The sequence below is a fragment of the Trichosurus vulpecula genome, chromosome 4, assembly GCF_011100635.1.
Source record: "Trichosurus vulpecula isolate mTriVul1 chromosome 4, mTriVul1.pri, whole genome shotgun sequence".
In the NCBI taxonomy this organism is placed as follows: Eukaryota; Metazoa; Chordata; class Mammalia; order Diprotodontia; family Phalangeridae; genus Trichosurus; species Trichosurus vulpecula.
Genome location: NC_050576.1, coordinates 149,660,441 through 149,681,454, shown reverse-complemented (window position 1 = coordinate 149,681,454; position 21,014 = coordinate 149,660,441).

Genomic DNA, 21,014 nt, shown 5'->3' with positions numbered 1-21,014 from the left:
ATATCTCAGGATTATTGTGACTCTCACATGAGATAACATATGTAATGGGTTATAGAAACCTCAATGTACTATACAATTGTTAGCTATTATTATATTATTTAAAGGCGTTTCTTGGGTTAAGAAGCACAGTCTCTGGGTTCAAGAATGTTAGTCTCATCAGACTGAACTGTTGAAATCATTTCATTTTACTGCAGTGCTTGTAGAAGGATTAAACACAAGGAGCAGGAGTCACATGAAGAATCTCCTTCCCTTCTCTATTAATCACAGTTAGTAATAATCTATAGAACAAAACAGGATCTCTGAGGCTTCCCCATCTAGGAAGCTTTGGGACTTCTTGATTACATAACAAGCACCAAAATGGACTGTGTATCCAAACACTAGAGAGTATGTATTCTATGAAATCTTTCAGAAGCAGTGCCTCAGCTCTCCGAATGCTGCAATCCAAGTCATATCTCCTTCTCTTTCACCACCAGGGCCAAGGAGAACTGCATTAGATAATGTTATTAGAGGTACCTGGCTTTAAGGACAGCCATCATAAGTCCAGAAAATGTTGTTTATATTTCTTTGGCAGACAATAAAATAATATATTTGTCCTTACAATGACAGTAGGGTCAGTGAGGGAAGTTTGTTTGCCCTTCTGGTTTCCCTCATGAATTCCCAAAGAGCCAATGGAATTTACATCACGTACAATTCTCTCTATTCATGTTTGGAAGTCATGGGCATAAAACTGTCACATGGCAACAAGGTTTTAACAATGGGAAAGAAGACTGGTCTGTTCACCCATATTAAGAATCAGTAACTTAATGGCATAGCTGGAGGCTGTCCCAGTCGTTTAATTCACCTTGCAAAGAAGAAACTGCTTTTGTGATACCATCCAACATTGAATTGCTTATAAATGGTCTCAGCTAGAATTTCCCCACAAGTTCAAAGTCAAGGTCTCTGTTTACAACGGTAGAGGAAGGTCAGATCCTAATGGCACTAAAAACCAGAAACATCACATTAAAGCATTTACCCAGTTGATGCTGTTGATACTAAGTACAACCACTTTACAAATAATTAATAGCTGTTTGAACTCTAATAACGTATCTCATATAACTAAAGTTGTTCTAGATTGACCGTAACTATTTAGTCAGGAACTCCTGATTTAAAGTACCTGTAAAACTCAGTCTATGTCTTTTGTCCAGAAGGAACAATTGCCATGGCTAACATACAAATTAAATCTAAGATTGTACATTGTCTCTGACTTTGTTAGAGGGAACCACTTCCTTCATAGAGCACTCCACCAGAAAAGACGATTTGAAGATGTGAGCCTGGTTTTATGACGAATGATTTTAGATAGTCATTTAACACTTTTAGGTCTCTTTTTCCTTACCTGTAAAAGGGAGTTGGGTAATACTTTATGGTCAGGAGCTCTAATATAAACCTAATTTTTGGCACGTCAAGTCAAACCTACGCTCACTCAGGATGACTATGAGGATAGTCTGGAACCAGATTAATGAATTTTCCAAAGAAAAATTCGAAATGTTTGTTTCCTACTCAACACTCTCCTTCTTAACTTAATAAACTTGATACATTTCAAACTCTTCAATGTGCCATTCAAGGCCTTCTATATTCTGGCCCATTCTCTGTGCTTGAAATTATAATACTGGTTTTCTCAGGGCTATAGGCACCTATTTAGTTAATATTATAACTCCTGATGATTCTGAGAGACTAAGATGTATATCCTCAGTAACTAATTTAGGAAATGAAAATGCCATTAGGCTGCCTATTTCAGAGAGCCAGAGAAGATATGACTTGACATACTTGGCTGTGTAAGGGAGAAATTCTTGGAGCCAAAATACTTTCTTTTTATAAATATAGATATTTATAGTTATCTTCTTTCTTAATTTCACTTATATCCCTCCCTACCTTTCTCTTGAACCCCCTCCCAGAGAGCCATCACCTATAAACAGAATAAAAAGACAGGAAGAAAGTGTGTATGTGTATGGGGGGGAGTTCAGTTAGAATCTAATCAATATATTGAAAAAAGATGTCATTATATGAAATGTTAGCTGCTCTTTGAAGGAGCAAAGAGAAGTGTCTTCTCATATCTCTTCTTTGGGGCTCAGTTTGTGTTTATAATTTTACAACATTCAGTTTTGATTGATTTGTTACTGTTGTTGATTCTATTTATATTTTGGGGGTCATTGTATATATTGGGGTTATTTTTGGTAAAGCTTACTTTACTCCGTTTTCATCATATTCATTTTTTCTAAGATCACAATAATATTCCATTATATTCATGTACCATAATTTATTTAGTAATTCCCCCAATTGATAGGCATCTTTTATTTCCAGTTCTTTGCTACCACAAAAATATGTTGCTACACTAATCTTGGTGTATATGGAGATTTTCCTTTTACTAGTAACCCGTTTGTGGTATATACCTAGAATGGAATCTCTGGGACCAAGTATATGTATGTTTTAGTCACTTTATTTGCATAATTCCAAATTCCAAATTGTTAGAATAGCCATCTTTCCAACCCCCAATCCTGCAGTGTTAAATAGTCTCATATTTTGCTCTTTTTGAAAATGTGTTAGGTGTGAGATAAAACTTCAAGGCTGTTTTGTTATATTTCTATTATTAGTGATTTGGGCATGCTTTTATATTTGAAATCTAATTTTTCAATGAATAAAATATCCATTTTCTTACCCACCCACCTTATTAAAAAAAAACCTTTGTAACATGTGTGCATGGTCAAGTAAAACAAACTCCCACATTAGCCATGTCTAAAACTATATGATTCATTTGCTGAATCCAACGCCACTCTTTTAGGAGATGGGTAGTGTGCTATATCATTGGTCCTTTGGAAACATAGTTGGTCATTGTGCTGATCACAGCTCTTAGGGATTTCAAAGTTGCTTATCTTCATATTTTTCTATAATATTTTTCCTGGTTCTGCTCAATTCACTCTGCCATAATTATCCAGAATTATGCCATATTTCCAGATTTCTCCGAATCTGTCCCTTTCACCATTTCTTATAAGAAAACAGTATTCCTTCACGTTAATTTATCTTAATTTGTTTGGCTGTGCTGTAATTGATGGACATCTACTTCGTTTCAAGTTCTTTGCCACTACAAAAATATCTACTATATAGCTTTGTGCACATACACATATCCTTTTTCTTCTTTTGATAGGCAGCATTCTTTAATATGGTTGTTAATAATTTAAAATTGTTCTTTTGGGAACCGTTTGTTCATATCCTTTGACCACTTATCTTTTGGCAAAATTGTCATTTTGATGCTGCATCAATTTATAAAGCACCTACTATGTACAAGGTACTTGCCTAACACTAGGAATGCAAAAAACAAAGAACAAAAGAATCTACTCTTACAATCTAACAGAGGAAGGAACAAGTACGCATGTCAGTATGTAACATCCTTTTACTATTCTACTCCACACTGAATGATGGCTTCTGCTCTAACCTAATTTTCCATTTCTAGGCCAATGTGGTAGGCCAGCTAAGCAGTACTATTGTGGGCCCTAGTCAATATAGGAATTGAGTGACGTAAAAACTTCATCAGATTCTACATTTTAAAATATATTTTATGTGTATTTTATGTCATTTCTTCAAGAAAAAGTCATCATGGACTTATGCAGATTCTAGGGTTTATTGTAAATCCCAGCAAATTAGCATCCCAAAGACATGTGGTACAGCTTTCCAATTCAAGGAGCCCAGGGAGAAGTGCAAGCCTATTAAAATATTCAGAACCCAAAAGCCACAGAGCAGATGAAATTCCAGAAGAGCATCTGGTTTTACGTGGAACTGGAGTATTTTCTCCTGAGAATGAATAGAGCAGATGGCACTGCTTTAACTGCTTCTCCAGCATTTTCTAGGGGAGGAGCCTATCTGTACATGCCAGATCTTTGCCATTTTAATGGCTATGATTCCACTTCTGTAATTTATATTATCACAGGAGGCAGGAAGTATATCATAAACATTTTGTTTACACAAACAAATCACTGAATTGGCAGAACTTTCCATGACCCCACCCCCTGCCAAAAAAAGCTCTCTTACAAATCATTTAAAGGAGAATCTCATAAAGCGACTCAGTTTCAAGAAACAGATTGTTTGGGAAACAGATGTGCTTTCAAGGAACAGCTTAAGCCTATGGGAGCAAAGACATATTACTTCTGACTAGTAAGGGTTTTTAATTTCTGAAGTACAAGAAAAGACAGATATACATTTCCAGGTGCCACTGTTTCCTAGAACAAGTGAGACCACACCTTCTCAAGTTATCCAGGGTAAAAGTCAGGTAGCCAGAAGGTATTTTATCTTCCAGAACCTGGCACATAGCTAATGGAGCCTTATCTAACTCAATGGTCATATAGTACATATTTGTACTGATAGTAGAGCTGTTACAAAACGTTCTTCAAGGAACCAAAGGCCATTTGCAAGACATGATGATTTTTGTTTTTTGTCAATACTTGAATAGTGTAAATAAAATAGAAGTAAAATATATTTGAAAGAGTGCTTGATTTGAAAATCAGGAAAATTTGAGTTAAAATCCTACCTCTGACACTTGCTAGCTGTGTGACCATGGGCAGGTCATTTAACCTCTCTGATCCTCAGTTTCCTCATATGCAAAATGGGGGTTGTAAAAGCTGCCTATGTGCCAGACACTGTGCTAAATGCCTAACAATTATCATCTCATTTTTTCCTCACAATAGCCCTGGGATATAGGTGCTCTTTTTATCCCCATTTTACAGATCAGGAAATGGAAGCAAACAGAGGTTAAATGACTTATCCAGGGTCACACAGGCTAGTAAATAGCTAAGGCCAGATTCAGATATAGGTCTTCCTAACACCAGGCCCAGCACTCTATACACCGTACCACCTAGGATAACAATTTCTGTAGTATTTACTTCATAGAGTTATTGAAAGGGTCAAATAAGAATGCATATTGTACAAACTGCAAAGAGCTATATGACTGTCCATTTTAAATATTGTCACATAATTATTAATATTGTTATTATTGTTGGGCCAATGAGGATCTTCATGGGAAGGGAATGTAGGTGAAAGAAATCATACTTAAACTCAGGTTCTGAGAGTACTAGTCACATATAAACATATATTTCTGGATTACTTGATATCATATTCCTTGCCTTTTCAACAGGTTGGGGACAGGCTGGAGGGAGAAAGAAAATTTGGAACTCAAAACTCTTTTTAAAAAAAGTTGACAATAAATAAATAATGAGTTATTTATTTTTATTTTTTAACTAAAAAGCATTTTTTTCTTCACACATTTCTCTCCCTCCCCCTCCACTAAGGGAGTGGATGAGGAGGAGAAACAAAACTCTTTTTTAAAAAATGTATTTTATTTTTAGTTATGCAATAAAACATGCATTTCCATAAGCAGTATAATAAAAAGATGATTGCATGCTAACTGCAAATCTATTGTGTACAATTTGCTATTCCTTTTAAGTATATAATAAAGTTATTGTGTAAATGGTTTTTTCTTTTTGTTCTTCCCCCGCCCCACCCCACCCTAGAGATGGCTACCATTAGACACAAATAGGTAAAATTATTGTGATATATGTAATTTTATGTAAATATGTAAAATTATTTTATATATACTTCTATTAATCAGTTCTTTCTCTGAGTACAGATATCTTCTTTCTTCATGTGTCTTTTATTTTTAATTAGAAAAAAATGTGTGTATAATCTGCTAAAATTACCTTATTTAGAGTACTTCACAGAAAGAATTTCTACCAGTCCCATCCATAACGTGACATTCTATTCCCTCAGCTCTATATCCATATCACTAAGGTAAGAGAGTACTATTTGTAGTAAAGCATATTCTCAGATAACACATCCACTTCCATGCCACACAAATTTCTTCAAATACCCATTACACGAGAATGAAGAACTGTGTTAAATGAAGGATAAATGAGAATACACTGACACAGGGTAAGTTTTAACCAAACTTTAATATGGAGTAGAAAATGGAAAGGGAAGCTGAAGGAGAATAGGATCAAGGGGAAGAAAGAAAATCAATGGGAAGAGAAATAAAGGTAGAAATTTTGGTTGAGAAGAAACTTAGGGAGAAGGATTCTTATCTGCATACTGTTCCACCATTACAATGAGAGCGGAAGAAACAGCTGATAGCAACATGGAGAAATGGCAAATTAGGAGAAAGCTGGAGGGTGAGGTTGCCTGGCTACAATATTTCAGTGGATCTGATCCTTGCAGGTATGTCCTCCAAAGATATGCAACTTCTCTATGCTGTTTTATCTGGTATCTGTTGTCCTACTTGTTTTTTGCCCCTTGGCCTAAACATTCCAGGAGGCTGAATGCAGTGGAAAGAAAGGGAAGAACACAGGATCTAAAGTCAGAGGACCTGGGTTTGAAGCCTGCTTCTGCCACTTGCTACCTGTGTGACTTTGGACAAGCCACTCAGCTACTCTGGGCCTCAGTTTCCTCATCTGTGAAATAAAGGGTTTAGACTAAATGTCTTATAAGATCCCTTCCAATTCTAAATTCTATTGTCCCCTAAATATTTCAAGGAGGAACCATCCAATGAACTAAGTGTCTTCCTGTAAGGCAGAGGTTCTTATCTTAGGATCTATAAACTTTTAAATATATATATGTATATATAAATATATATTAAATATATGTGTATGTATATAAATGTGTGTATATATACACACATTTATATACATATTCCATTTTATGCATTTAAAATATAATTTTGCAAAGGGCTCCATAGGCTTTACCAGGCTGCCAAAGGGGTTTATGGCATTAAACAGATGAATAGCCCCTGCTCTAGAAGAAAATATTCCTTATGTTCTCCGTGCAATTTTGAGAACTACCTTATACTTGCTTGTATCCTCCACAGTGAGTCCTTTGTATGTATCTATTAACCAACAAATTATGTAGTCTTTTCTGCTGAAAAGAAGGAATGAAAGATGATGGGAGTTGGAAACTGAGGAGAGGAACCTAGAGGGTGCAGAATCATGCCAGTAATAGCAGTCTGTGAATTGTAGGTGAAGGGTGCGGCTACCTTGAGCTGAATATAATCCTGAGAGTTTGGAACCTTGTTTGGCTCACAACCCCACCCTGACCAATGATCTGCTGGAACAGAATTTTGTTCTTTTCCTGATTGTCACCCTTATTGGTACCTGTTGAATTTATGCCCTCTCACTTCCACCCCTTCCCTGACTCATTGATGCCAGTTATTCTTAAGTCTTATTTATTTACTCTCTATGTTATTATAATGGGTTCTGTCCCCAGGGGGAAAAATGAAGTTGATTTTTATTGCATTTTGAAGGGGTGTTTGCTCTAAGAGTTTACATGTAATTGGGAAAGGACAAAAGGACTCATCACCATAGACTTCACAGAGAACTTATATTGAAGTGCTTCTCTCTCTCTCTCTCTCTCTCTCTCTCTCTCCCTTTCTCTCTCTCTCTCTCTCTCTCTCTCTCTCTCTCTCTCTCTCTCTCTCTCTCTCTCTCTCTCTCATCTATCTCCCCCTCCTCTCATTGTTCCTGTCTCTGTGTCTGTTTAAACTTCTCTGTTTGTCTGTATCTCTCTATCTCTGTCTCTCCCTCACTTCCCCCTCTCTTTCCTCTCTCTCTCTTTCCTCTCTCTCTCTTTCTGTCTCACTATATCTCTCTCTTTCTTGCTTTGTCTCTTTATCAGGGAGGTCTCTATACCAATTAACTCACAGGTGCAGTCCCTATCTAGTTTCTCTGGATCTAAAATTGTAGTTCATCCTTGGTGTGATGCTGGCACACATGGACTCACAGATAGCAACCTACACATGTAGACCACATAGGATCTTGCCAAGACTATGTCTCCAAGATGTGTAGTACCCCCTTAGACATGGCAACTCATGCAGTGACTGGACTAAGGCTTTTTAAAGAGCTTCCCATCAACTAGGGAAGGATTTCTGTCTTGCCAACCCTGACAGACATTTTCTTTCTAGTCCTAGTGAAAGAATCTGTTGCCCAGTCATTCAGAAGGATCCCTGTTGCTGATTGGGGCAGTACAGACTGCTTGCAGCCATGTTAATCTGGCATCCATTGCTCTATTAAAAGATATGTACATATACATATACATATACATATGTATATGCATATACACACATGTATGTGTGTATGCATGTATGGGTATGTATATATACATGTGTGTATGTATGTATGTATGACGGATGCCTCTCATAGGACAAGAGCGTTTATCCTGATCCAAGTCAGCAACAATACTGATGTGCGTCATCTCTATGAATGTTTTGGGGTGAAAACTCTCAGTAGAATGAAGAAATTACACAGTGTATTAGAAAGGACTATTAACAATCAAGACAACATGTAAGGTCTGGTGCTATGCCCTAAAGGGGTGGTACAGAACCCATAGCAATCCAATCAGATCCTAAGAATCTGAAGCACCTCCAACATACTAGAAAAGTAAACCAGCAGCAGATAAAGAGGGTGCTGTTTTTCAGCAGGTCTACTTTTTTCCACTGTTTATTTCCTGGATCCCGGCAATCAGGGAGCAGGTGCTATGTCTTGAGAGCTAAGCTAAGTTCCCCCTACTTCCCCATTTCCAGCCTCCTGTGTAAGTGATATTGCAACTGAAGAATTTCAGTCACTCAAGCCTGACTAGGCTGCTAACAAAACTGCTTTGAGAGGAACAAGATGCATACCTGCTGGCCCAGTCACCTTCCATCCAAGCAGAAAAAAGCCACTTGGCAGAGGGAGGAGCACAGTTCTATTGGCTGCTACGTCTGTCTTTCAGAGCATATGCCCTCCCTGGGAAGGTTGGCTGGGCAGTGCTGTAGTTATATTGGCCTAGGAAGGGGAAGACACGTGGGGATGTTTAAGAAATTCTACACCATTGTTTGAGAACTGTGATGGCCCTGTCTTTGACATGAGGTCACCAATACCTTTACTTCAATAGAGTCTATGCCAAGGTAAAGGACTTCATAGGAAAGCCATGACCTTGTCCCTCTACCCCCAGCCACGGACCCTTAAAATACCACAACATCCCTAGGTGGGTCTAATAATGGATTTGATCACACTGTTCACATGCCAAAGGAATGATTCCATTTCATGTGGATATGTTTATAAACATGCTACTCCTCCCATTCTTTCTCCCCAATTCTACCAGATACTGTCTAACTTACTCCTCAGGGAAGGCTGGCCGCATGTCCTCCTACCATGCACAATGTCAGATTGGGGCTCTGAATTTGTGTCACAGCTCTGGGTGACCCTAGTTACCACTCTTATGGTTCAAGATTACCTAGCTTCCCAAATGGGGTACATAATCACACAATAGACCTTGACATCATTATTAAAACAGACTGTACACACACATATATAATACATATACATACATACATGTGTGCACATACACACACATATATGAACATACATACATACATACATGTGTGTGTGTGTGTGTGTGTGTGTAAAGAATGCCTATGATATGCAGTTGGATGAGGAGCTCATAGAGTTGACCAAACACTACAGATTTTTTAAAAAGCTGAGCCTAAGCTGCACAAGAGGAATAGGGTGGCCTAAATTTCCTTCAGCAAACTGTGCAGCATTTTTGATGACCCCAGCCCCATCCCTGAAATATTTTCCCATATTCTCAATACCCATATCCTTCTGGTGGTGTTAATGGCTATGAATCACAGAACATTACAATCTATGATACATTGAAGTGGTGGATCATCCAAAGGTCATCGGAGAAGCACATGGCAGATATAGACCATAACACTACACAAATAGGCAATCACTCAGAAGTGATATAAAGGCTGACAAAAGTATGATCATGAATTATTATCATTGTATTTGCTATTATTGTTTACATTTTATAGATGAATAAACAAGCTAAAAGTGGTTCAGAGACTTAACCAGTGTCAAACAGCTACAAAAAGATTCAAACTCAGACCTTCCTGACTTCCAAGTCCAGTGCTCTGTCTAGTGCTCCACCTAGCTGGTATATGCTGGACTAAATTACCTCTAAGTTGCTTTCCAACACTATCAGTCTATATGGTTCTGCCGTCTAAAGAAAGGACAAATTTTGGTCTCAGTATACCTAGGTTCTTGCTTTAGCTCCACCTCTCATTAGTTCTGCTCCAGATGGTGCTCCTGGCAAGACTCAAGGCCAACCTGGGCTGGAAAATTACTAGTGTGACTTTTTCTTGTATTCTATATCAGAACTCAGTCTGGTACATTTTGTAGAATTGTTTTGAGAAGTTTTTTTTGTTGGGGGTGGTGGTGGTGGTGGTGTTATTACGCTTCTTCCTGCTATTTGCCATCTTATGGAGCTTGTGATGACTTAGAGCATTCAATTTGAAATAGCCAAAGTTCAGTTGGAATTGCAAGAATTGGCCCCAGGAAAGAAACTGGACTGGATATACAGATTTGAAAATCATCTGCATGGAGATAATAAACAATAGTTAAATAAGTACAAAAGTATGTATGTAATATTTTTAATTTTGTAATACATTTTCTGCTGGGACAACCTAGATGAACTCAATAGTGCCACAATGTTATGTTGTTTATACATATACAGATGTTAATGTTCTGTTTGTATTGATGACATGTGAGCCTGATCCTTTCTCTGAGATCAATGGACCAACAGGCCCTGTTGTAGACATTCTTTTTTATGCAGCTAGGATGTGACACAAAAAGCTGGTGGGTGAATACATTTTCAATCAGTATAAATCTGCCTTCTCTCCATCCCCAACTCTTCTACAATTAAGAACAAAAGGAAAAGAAAAAGCCCTATTACAAACACGTATGGTCAAACAAAACAAAATTTTCACATTAGCTATTCCTATCCCCCCACCCCAAAATTGCATATCTCACTTTGCACTGAGTCTTTTACCTCTCTATCATGAGATGAGTAGGATGTTTCATCCCTTTTCCCCTCTCTTTCCAGTCTTCTTTTAAGATCATCGAGACATAAAAGGACTGCTGCCATACTGTGTCTAATTAGACTTTCTCTATGACTGCTGATGATAACAGGGTTCAGTGGCAAATAAATGTATCATTTTTCCATATTAGAACAGTTTATCCTTGTTTACTTGTTTTTCATTGTTCACGTTTACCTTTTTTATGTTTCTCTTAACTCCCGTGCTTGAACTTCAGTGTTTTTACACAACTGTTTTTTTTCCACTAGGAATGTTTGGAAGTGTTTTATTTCATTAAAGATCCATTTTCTTCCCTATAGGATTGTAATCAGTTTTTCCAGGTGAGTTGTTCTTGATTGTCAGCCTATATCATCTGCCATCCAAATGTCATAATCCAATCTCTCCATTCCTTCACGGTGGTGACTGCTAAGTCATGTGTGATCCTGGCTCCATCATGCTTTAATTTGTTTCCTTTTTGGCTGCTTGCTATATATACATATATGTGTATGTATGTGTATATATACATATATACACATACATATAGAAAATATATATGTTGTGTGTAGATGTACCATATATACACCATGTATTATATATGTATATACCATGCATATGTATTATATAAAATATACATATGTATATATAATGTGTGTGTGTGTGTGTGTGTGTGTGTGTGTGTGTGTGTGTGTACTCTGTGTGTGTGTATGCCAGAAGCTCTGGATTTAATTATAACATTCTTGGCAATTTTCACTTTGGGGTCTCCTTCAGTTAGTAACCAATGGATTCGATTTCTCCTTTGCTCTCTGGTTTTATGATATTTGGACAGTTTTATTTTAAGATTTCTTGAAATGTTATGTCTACACTCTTTTTTATCATGATTTCAGGTGGTTAAATTACTCTTAAATTATCTCTCATTATTGATGTTTTCTAGGTCAGTTTTTACTATGAGATACTTTACATTTTCTTTTATTTTTTCAGGCTTTTGATTTTGATTTAACATTTATTGTTCTCTCTTGAGCTTCTACTTGGGCCATTCTGATTTTCAGAGAGTCCATTGTTTTGGGAAAGGTTTAATACTTCTTATGCCAACCTGTTAATTTCCTTTCTGATTCTTTCTTCTATATAACTCTTTTCTTTTCCAATTATTTCTTTCTTGTGCTCTAACTTCAATGATAAAAAAGTTGAAAACTTTTGCTTCATCTCTTCCAGGAATTCTAGTTAAATTTTTCAAGCTGTCTTTTACCCCCAAAAGCATTACTCGTAGATGTTTTGGAATTATTCCCCTTTCTGAAATTATGTCTTGAGCATCACTATCACTGTAATAGCTTTTTGTGGTAGAATTCTTTTTTGTTCATTTGCCTACTCATTTTTTCCAGCCTGCTTCCTGACTTTAGACTTGATATTAGGATTTGACTTTGCACACTTCTGGAGGAAAGGTCTGAGCTCCTCATGTTGCTGCTTTTGAGAGATAATGAGTTGTTCCAAGAGCTCAGGGACAGCTGGGAACCTACCCAAGCATTGAGTTCTCCCAAACTGGTCTAATGCAGAGCAAAGTCTGATTGCTGTCCTTTTGATCTGAGCTCTATAAGTTCCTGACCTGGATTCAATAGACTGCTCCTGGACTCAGTCACTATAAGACAACTGATAATTTTGATGGGTCAGAGTGACAGAACAGCGAGCTGCCTTCTGGTCTGAGATTTCTGGCCTCGTTATTCTTTTGCCAACTTCAGACCAGGCTAGAAGCTAAAAGTGAGTCATTTCTCTGCTCCAGGGAACTGTGCCACATCACTGCTGCTTATTGTTGAACTGCTCCTATTTCAGATCCTGCCTAGGGCCTTCTTCAGGTATCTTTCTTAGCCCCAGAACTGTGAACTCTAACTGGTAGTGGGCAAAAAAAGCTGTTGTTTGACACCTGTTTCCATCGTGGGTCTGTGGTGGTGCCCTTTATTGGTCTGGGTCTGTGATCTCCTGTTGCCCTGGTGTTCTCCCTGTGCTAAAGTGCTCCTAACACTTTCCTAGCAAGATCCTGTCCTCAATGTCCGTACACCTCTCTGTCTGTCTCCCTAAGTTGAACCGAAATAGAAAAGTGACTCGCTGTGACTTTTTTCTTGGATTTCCTCATCAAGATCCAGTCGGTTGCACTTTCTAGATCTGTTTCGAGATTTTTTAAGGCAATGGAGCTCCCTCTATTTCTTTTGCCATCACAGATCCCCTTTCACTAGCCCTTTTGGAGGACATAAGGGGCCCATGACCCCTAGGAAAAATCTTAGTGAAAATAAATGAGAGTAAAAAAGTTCCATCCATTATGTTCTGTCTAAAGGATATCTTCATGCCAACTTAAATATTGCATAGATTTTCTATAATATTTATTTTGAGTCATCTTTTTTTAAATACTTGATGACTGGTTTAAATACAGACACAAGACAGGTACCTTTTAGGCTGTGGCATTCTGGAAGATGTTTAACAATCAGCTATCTAAAAATGTATGCAAAACATGCTCTTAAGTTTAACCTGCAAAATTTTCTCTGTCCCTTTTTTAAGTCTATACAAACAATAAAACAGTAAATAGATCCCTAATCTGTAGCATTTGCCAATTTCTGTGGTATAAATGCTCACACTGAAAATTTAACAATCAGCTTTCACAGGTTTGTCTAAGTTGGCTCTAACATACTCCTACTTACAGGTATTGCAATCTAATGTATTTAATTGGTTCCACCAAAACTTCATGTGAGACAATATTATAGAGGTAGAAATTGATAACATTGGTATGATAGATAATAAGAAGGGCTTCCAGTGTGTGCATTAGTGGTTACATAGTAACTGTCCTTTACAATGTGGAAAGAGAGCTTCATCAAAGTCAGAGAAGTTAATGCTGGGAAAGGGATCAGAGAGGCTGGGAAGTACATTGTCATAGGAGTTGCTACTGATACTCTTACCCATTGTATAATTACTGTGGTCTTCTTGTTATGCCTTGTGTTGGTGTGAAGTCCAATGAAACACAGAATTACAGAAACAGAACTAGAAAAGACCCTAGAGATCATAAAACCCAATCCCTTTGTTTTAAAGATGAGAAAAGTCAGGCCCAAAGTGTTTAAATGACTTGCCCAATTTCACACCAATAATAATATCAAAAGTATCATTTGAACATAAGTCTTGGTACTCCAGAGTTAGCATTTCTTCCACAGTACCAGGCTGCCTCCCTCTTGTATTAATATAGAGAACTACTTATGATGAAGTGAATTATATCAGATTCAGTCTATCATGGAGTATTTGAATTATCATAAAGTCATAGAGGATCATCTATTTAGAGCTGGAGAAAACCTTAGCCTCCACTGAATCCAACTGCCTCATTTTTCAGATGAGGAAAATGAGGCACAAAAAGATTAAGGGACTTGTCTAAGGGTCATACACCTAATCAGTGACTAAGGCAGCATTTGAACTCATGTTTTCCTGACTCCATCCAGTACCCTAAAAGTACACTTTGCTGCCTCTTCCATCTGAGTTTGCTCCCAGTCATCATCCCTGAACCAAAGTGCCAGGGCAACATAATTAAAGCAATTTAGTACCAGTTGCTATTCCTTCTATCTCTAGGATCTTCCATTCTACTCCTGACAATGACCAAGAGGAACATATAAGAACACATTCATAAGAACATAACTGAGTAACTCAGAAATTAGAGTGACTTACATAGATAGGAAGAGTCATATAATTCTAGGACTCAATGACATCATATTGAATAAAAGACTAATTATGATTTCAATTATAATGTAATAAGGGTGGTATTGGGGGAAATGACATTAGCCAAGAAAATATCATATGGAGTATACCTGTACCGCAAACACAGAAGAGTGAGAATTAAAATTAAAAATGTTTGCATGCCTGGTGGAAAAGTTTTATATTCCTCCCCATAAAAAAGATCTTTCCTGCCCTTTGAATAGGCCTCAGATGGGACCAACAAAAGGAGGCCTGATTAGAGACAGGCCCACACCCTTTCACTAACTAGATGTGAAGCCTCAGGCTAGTTAGCAAACTAGTTTGCTAGTTTGCTAGAGGTATGAAGCCCTCAGAGCCCTAAGGGGAGTTGCTGAGACTAGAGCCAATGGCATGTGCCCTGAGTTCTAGTCAATCAGATGATAGCTAGGACTCTGTAAAAAGAGAGCCCAGAACTGGGAGCAGCAGAACTGGGAGCAGTGGAGTGGAGAGTGGCAGGATTAAGAAGCAGAGAGCCACCATCAAGAGAAAGTGCAGAGTGGAGAGCGCTGAACAAGAGAGAGTTGCAGAGATAAAGGAACTTGGAGTCAGCAGAGCTGAAGGAGAGAGTGCTGAGTGGAGAGTTAGGATTCATGAGTGATCTTTTATAGGAAGGCCCTAGCAGCAGGAGGAGGCTACAGTATGTCTTGGTTCCTTGGTATAATATTTTGTTATAATTTCCTTGTTACTATAGGGAGGTGGGCTTACCGGTTTTTTAATATTATTGCTACCATATCAAATTGGGGGCATTGATCCTTGGATTTGATCCTCTGGAGTCTAAATAAATGTTATACTTCCTCTGTCTTCTACCTAGAGAATTCCTTATGCTTCACGATTCCAAACCACTCAGGCATGTCCATGGCCCTCTCTGAGGTCATGAATTTTCCCTTACTAGTGTACTCCTTCTTTTACAAATAAGAAAACATAGACAGTATGAGATTAAGGGTTTTGTCTCAAAGACTTAAAATTATCCTCATGTGTTAAATTTTTTTTCTATTTTTAATGTTTTAGAAAAGAAGTACATTTAAAAATGCATTTTATTGATGTCTTTTGTATTTATATCAGTCATTTCAACCTCAACTCTTCCTAGTGACAAAGAAAAATAATTCAACAAAAACAACAGAGCTGGTAAAAAATATCTAACAAAATCTAACAAAATATACACCCACCTTTCTATTTTATTCTATTCTATTATCTTTTGTCTAGCATCATCATGGTTTCTCAGTTGCTCAGAATTCGCCCTTCTTTGTTGATATTTTCATTTGAATTATTGTAGCTGTAAAAGAAGCATTTTAAGAAATACATCACATTAAGTAATACATTTTCATAGTCATATCAGAGCTCTATGACCTAAATGATGATAGTAATATATTGATATACTCCATGATATACTTCATGAATGAATCAATCAAGTATTTATTAAGAACTTCTTATGTCCAAGAATTTTTCCAGGTCCTGGGTATACAAAGACAAAAATTAAATAATCTTTCCCTTATATTCTATCAAGGGAAACAATATGTACATATATAAGTAAATATAAAATACATGTGAGGGTTTTTTTGGCAGGGAGGAGAAGGACTAGCAGTTGAGAGAAGTAGGAAAAACTCATCTAGGCTTTTAAACTGAACCTCAGGGAAAGTCAGGATTCTAAAAGGCAGATATGAAGAGAGAATTGAGTACAGGTATGGGGCACAGCTTGCGTATAAATAAATAAAGTTTTGTATTAAGAAGAGCAAGTGTGAATGACTGATTAAAAAAATGAATTATTAAGCACTCATGTGCAAAGCACTGGACTAGCAAAGTGCTGGTAGAAAAGCAAAATAGTCCCTGATGTCAACGAGCTCACATTCTTATAGAGGGAGGAACTATAGAGAGGTGGTTTCAGATAGAAAGGTCTTCTAGGTGTAGCAGCAGAGTAGATGATAATATACTTTCCTTTGTGTCAATTCCATTAATAAACTATTCTAGTTTCTGATACTGAACTATTTGATGGTGCCAAGGACTTTCGTAGCGATAATTTTCTTTACTGAGCTTACAGTAGCTATGGATGCTGAAGAGTCAAGGGCTGCAACATCTGTCAGACAATGACCAGGTCGCAACTCCATAAGAGTTGATTCTCCAGATGATGGCATGTTAAATGGGTCGAAAGTAGGCCAGTGCCCTATAAGGTACTGTTATTGCCAAGGGCTCTTGCACTTAACTAACCAGTTGTTTTATAACTAACCAGTTGTTTGAGATTCTAATGCTCAGTGAAAATGGTTCCTCAAGTTCGAATATTTCAAGATGTGACTAACAATTTTTTACTTTTATCTCAGTATACTTCATCAAAGCACTTCATCAACAAACAGCTCAGAACTCTAAAGAAAAAGATTGAAAAAAAATTTGGAAGTAATTCTCACTTTTAATACAGAAAAATGGAAACATAAAACAACTTCTGGTCATACAATGAATTATCAGTTCATAGTGGCTATAACAGAGGCCAGATCTACTTTTTAGCTTACGTTGTCCTTTCTTCTTCAACTAAATACATGGAATAAGAGGGGAAAGCAATCTTCGTACCAAATATCACTGATGATGGCTTGGTATCCAAAATACATGGACAACTAAGAGAAACATAAGATAAACACCCACTCCTCAGTATATAAGTGGTTAAAGGATGGGAAGAAACAGTGAAAAGAATTGCAAACTAATAACTACCTTACCAAAAATGATCCAGATTGCTAATAATAGGAAAAATATCTCAAAATTACTTGGAGGTTTCACCTCACATCTCAAATCATTGGCAAGGATGATAATAGGTGGAAATAGTCAATGTTGGAGAGGTTGCAGGAAGAAAGGCACACCAGTGCATTGCTGGTGGAGCTATAAATTGATTCAGTCATTTTGGAAAGCTAACTGAAATTATGCAAATAAAGTGATTAAAATATCCATACAGTTTGACCCAGATATTGTACTACTAGGCCTATACTACAAGGAAATCATCATTAATCAAATAATCAACTAGCATTTACGTGCTTAACAATAGTTATACAATGAAAGACAACACACCCCACCAAAAGTTCTTGCTTTCAAGAAGCTCATAATCTAACGAGACAACATACAAACAACTATGTACAAATAAGATAAATAAGAGTATATACACACATGTGTACGTGCATGTGTATATACATATATATGTATGTGTTTGTGTATAGTTTCAAATAGAAGGAACTAAGATTAAGGAAAACTGGTAAAGACTGCTTGAAGAAGTTAGCATTTTTGCTGAGACACGAAGGAAGTTAGGTGAGCTAGTACGTGGAGATAAAGAGAGACAGCATTCTGGGCATTTGCTAAAGTGCATTTCTATCTGTATTGGAGGGGGAGGAGGGAAAGCTCTAAATGACATGGTGATGGCCTGTTCTGCCTTACTTTGGAATAAAGAGGGGAACCCACAGCATGTATTCTGCCCATCACTTCTAAAACCAAGCCATAGTTTCACAGAATTAGAGTATAAAGTAACAGCCAATCCAGAAAAGTGAGGTGGAAAAAAAGGTGCAACCTAACCCAGATTCCACAAGTTGGGAGGAATAGAAAACATCCTTCAGGGGAAAGAAGCCTATACTCAGTCTGGCAGAGCAGAAGGAGGTGTGGGGGTATAGTAGTAAGGAAAAATTTATGACCTCAGAGAGGGCCATGGACATGCCTGAGTGGTTCAGAATCGTGAAGCATAAGGAATTCTCTAGGTAGAAGGCAGAGAAAGTATAACATTTATTTAGACTCCAGAGGATCAAATCCAAGGACCAATGCCCCCAATTCGATATGGTAGCAATAATATTAAAAAAAAACCTGGCAAGCCCGGCTCCCTGTGGTAACAAGGAAATTATAACAAAATATTATACCAAGGAACCAAGTCATACTGTAGCCTCCCCCTGCTGCTAGGGCCTTCCTATAAAAGATTACTCATGAATCCTAACTCTCCACTCAGCACTCTCCTTCAGCTCTGCTGACTCCAAGTTCCTTTATCTCTGCAACTCTCTCTTGTTCAGCACTCTCCACTCTGCTTCTGAATCCTGCCACTCTCCACTCCACTGCTCCCAGTTCTGCTGCTCCCAGTTCTGGGCTCTCTTTTTATACAGTCCTAGCTGTCATCTGATTAACTAGAACTCAGGGCACATGCCATTGGCTCTGGTCTCAGCAACTCCCCTCAGGGCACTGAGGGCTTCATACCTCTAGCAGCCTCAAATCTAGCTAGTGAAAGGGCGTGGTCCTGTCTCTAATCAGGCCTACCTTCATTATCCCTACCTGAGGCCTATTCAATGGAAAGATCTTTCACTTACTAATTGGCTTTACAGGGAGAAAAATAGAAAAATAGCCCCAGCCAGGATCTTTCTAGTCTTTCTTCATTGACATTCTCAGGTCTTCAGCCTTTGGTTGTCCAGATTGCTCCCTGCTGGAAACCTAGGCTGAGGCCATTTCTTCACTTCCAGGAAGTGAGTTTAGAGGAGATGCACTTAACTTGCAATAAACAATTTTAAGTCCTCAAAAAAAAAGATAGGGGGTGAACACACTCTCAGTTGGGAGATGGTGTGTTATATGCAAGGAACAGCAAGGAGGCTAGAATCACTAGACCATAGAGTTTGCAGAGTAAGAGAGTAAGGTGGAAGAAGACTAGTAAGGTAGGAAGGGAGTGGGATTGTGAAGGGCTTTAAAAGAGTAACAGAGGATTTTCTATTTGGTGCTGGACGTAATAAACCGAAATGTTTATAACAACAAAGAAATAGAAAAGGACTACGGAGAGGCTACCCAAATTTTGGTACGTGAAAGTAATGGACTATTATTGTGTGGTTAGAAGCAATGAACAGAACCACAGAAATACTTACATGAATTGATGTAACAAGAAGTAAGAAGTGCCAAGAAAACAACATATGCAACGAATGCAGCACTGTGAATGTAAAGAATAACAGCCACCAAACAGTCGAAATGAATTCTGCAAAATATAGAGAACAAACTTGGCCCAAAAATAGAAAGCCTTATGCTGATTCCTTACTGGAATGTGGATTGGAGTCCATGAGTGCAGAAGATGTCAAGACTTTTTTTCATTTTATTGATTGATTTTGCTGATTTTTTTAACTTTATCTTGACATAGTGTGAGATGTTAGTCTATGCCTAGTTTCTGCCAAACTGCTTTCCAAACTTCTGAGCAATTTTTGTCAAATAGTGAATTCTTACCCCAAAAGGTTGTGTCCTTGGGTTTATTAAACACTAGATTACTATGGTCATTTACTATTTTGTATTGGGTGCCTAATCTATTCCACTAATCCACTACTTTATTTGTTCACCAGTATCAGATTGTTTTGATGATTACCACTTTGTATTCCAGTCTGAGATGTGGTACTACCTTAACTACTTAAGTTCTATGCTGCCTTAAGTCACATTTTTTTTCACTGATTCCCTTGACCTTTTGTTCTTCCAGATGAATTTAGTTATTTTTTTCTAGCTCTGTTAAGTAATTTTAGGTAGTTTGGTATGGCACTAATGTAAGTAAATAAATTTAAGTAGAATGGTTATTTTTATTATATTGGCTTGACCTACCCATGAATAAATATTTTGTATCTAATTTCCAAAGACCAGCCTACATAAGCATGGAGAGATTGATTACTAATAGTGTTGTTACTTGTTCATGAGTTCTTTCAATGTGGAAAACCATTGAACACAAATTCGTCCTCAGTTCTATGTGATACTTCGTTCCCCTTATGATCCTTTTGTGATGGAGATCTGTGAAAGGGTAACAGGATGCTAAGAATCACAGTCTTTGGACTATCTATTTGGTACAATGCCTGGAGAATAATTAATGTGTGTTGACTGAAAAGATCAATGACACTCTTGATAATATAAATGTAATCCCCTTGTCCAATGATTAAGCAAACCTGTTGCCAAAGGACCTGAATTGTATCAATCAATATTTCTGTAATCAATTATGTGGAAGTCAGAAATAAGTTGTAATTAAATGAAAAGATAGCTAACAAGTACTCTTTGGAGAGAAAAATGAAAATGACAGTTTATTTTATCGTGCACCAAAAGGCAACAAGAAATATTATTTTATGGGGACTTCAGTGCTAATGATAATCATTTTCAAAAAAGGCTAACATGGAAATAAGTGTGGCTTACGTAGGAACATCTTTTGCAAAGGATGAAAAAGTAGAGAGATATTCTAAACTTGATAAGATCTTCAAATTAAATTCATACTATAAAACTTTATGATATCAATGTAAAGGAAAGAATAGTGGAAGACAGAATATTTTGGAAAAATATGGTTTAGGAGTATAGAGAAAGGACAAAGACTTTCAAAACATATGGAAGTTTTCCTGGTCTATACAGCATAAAT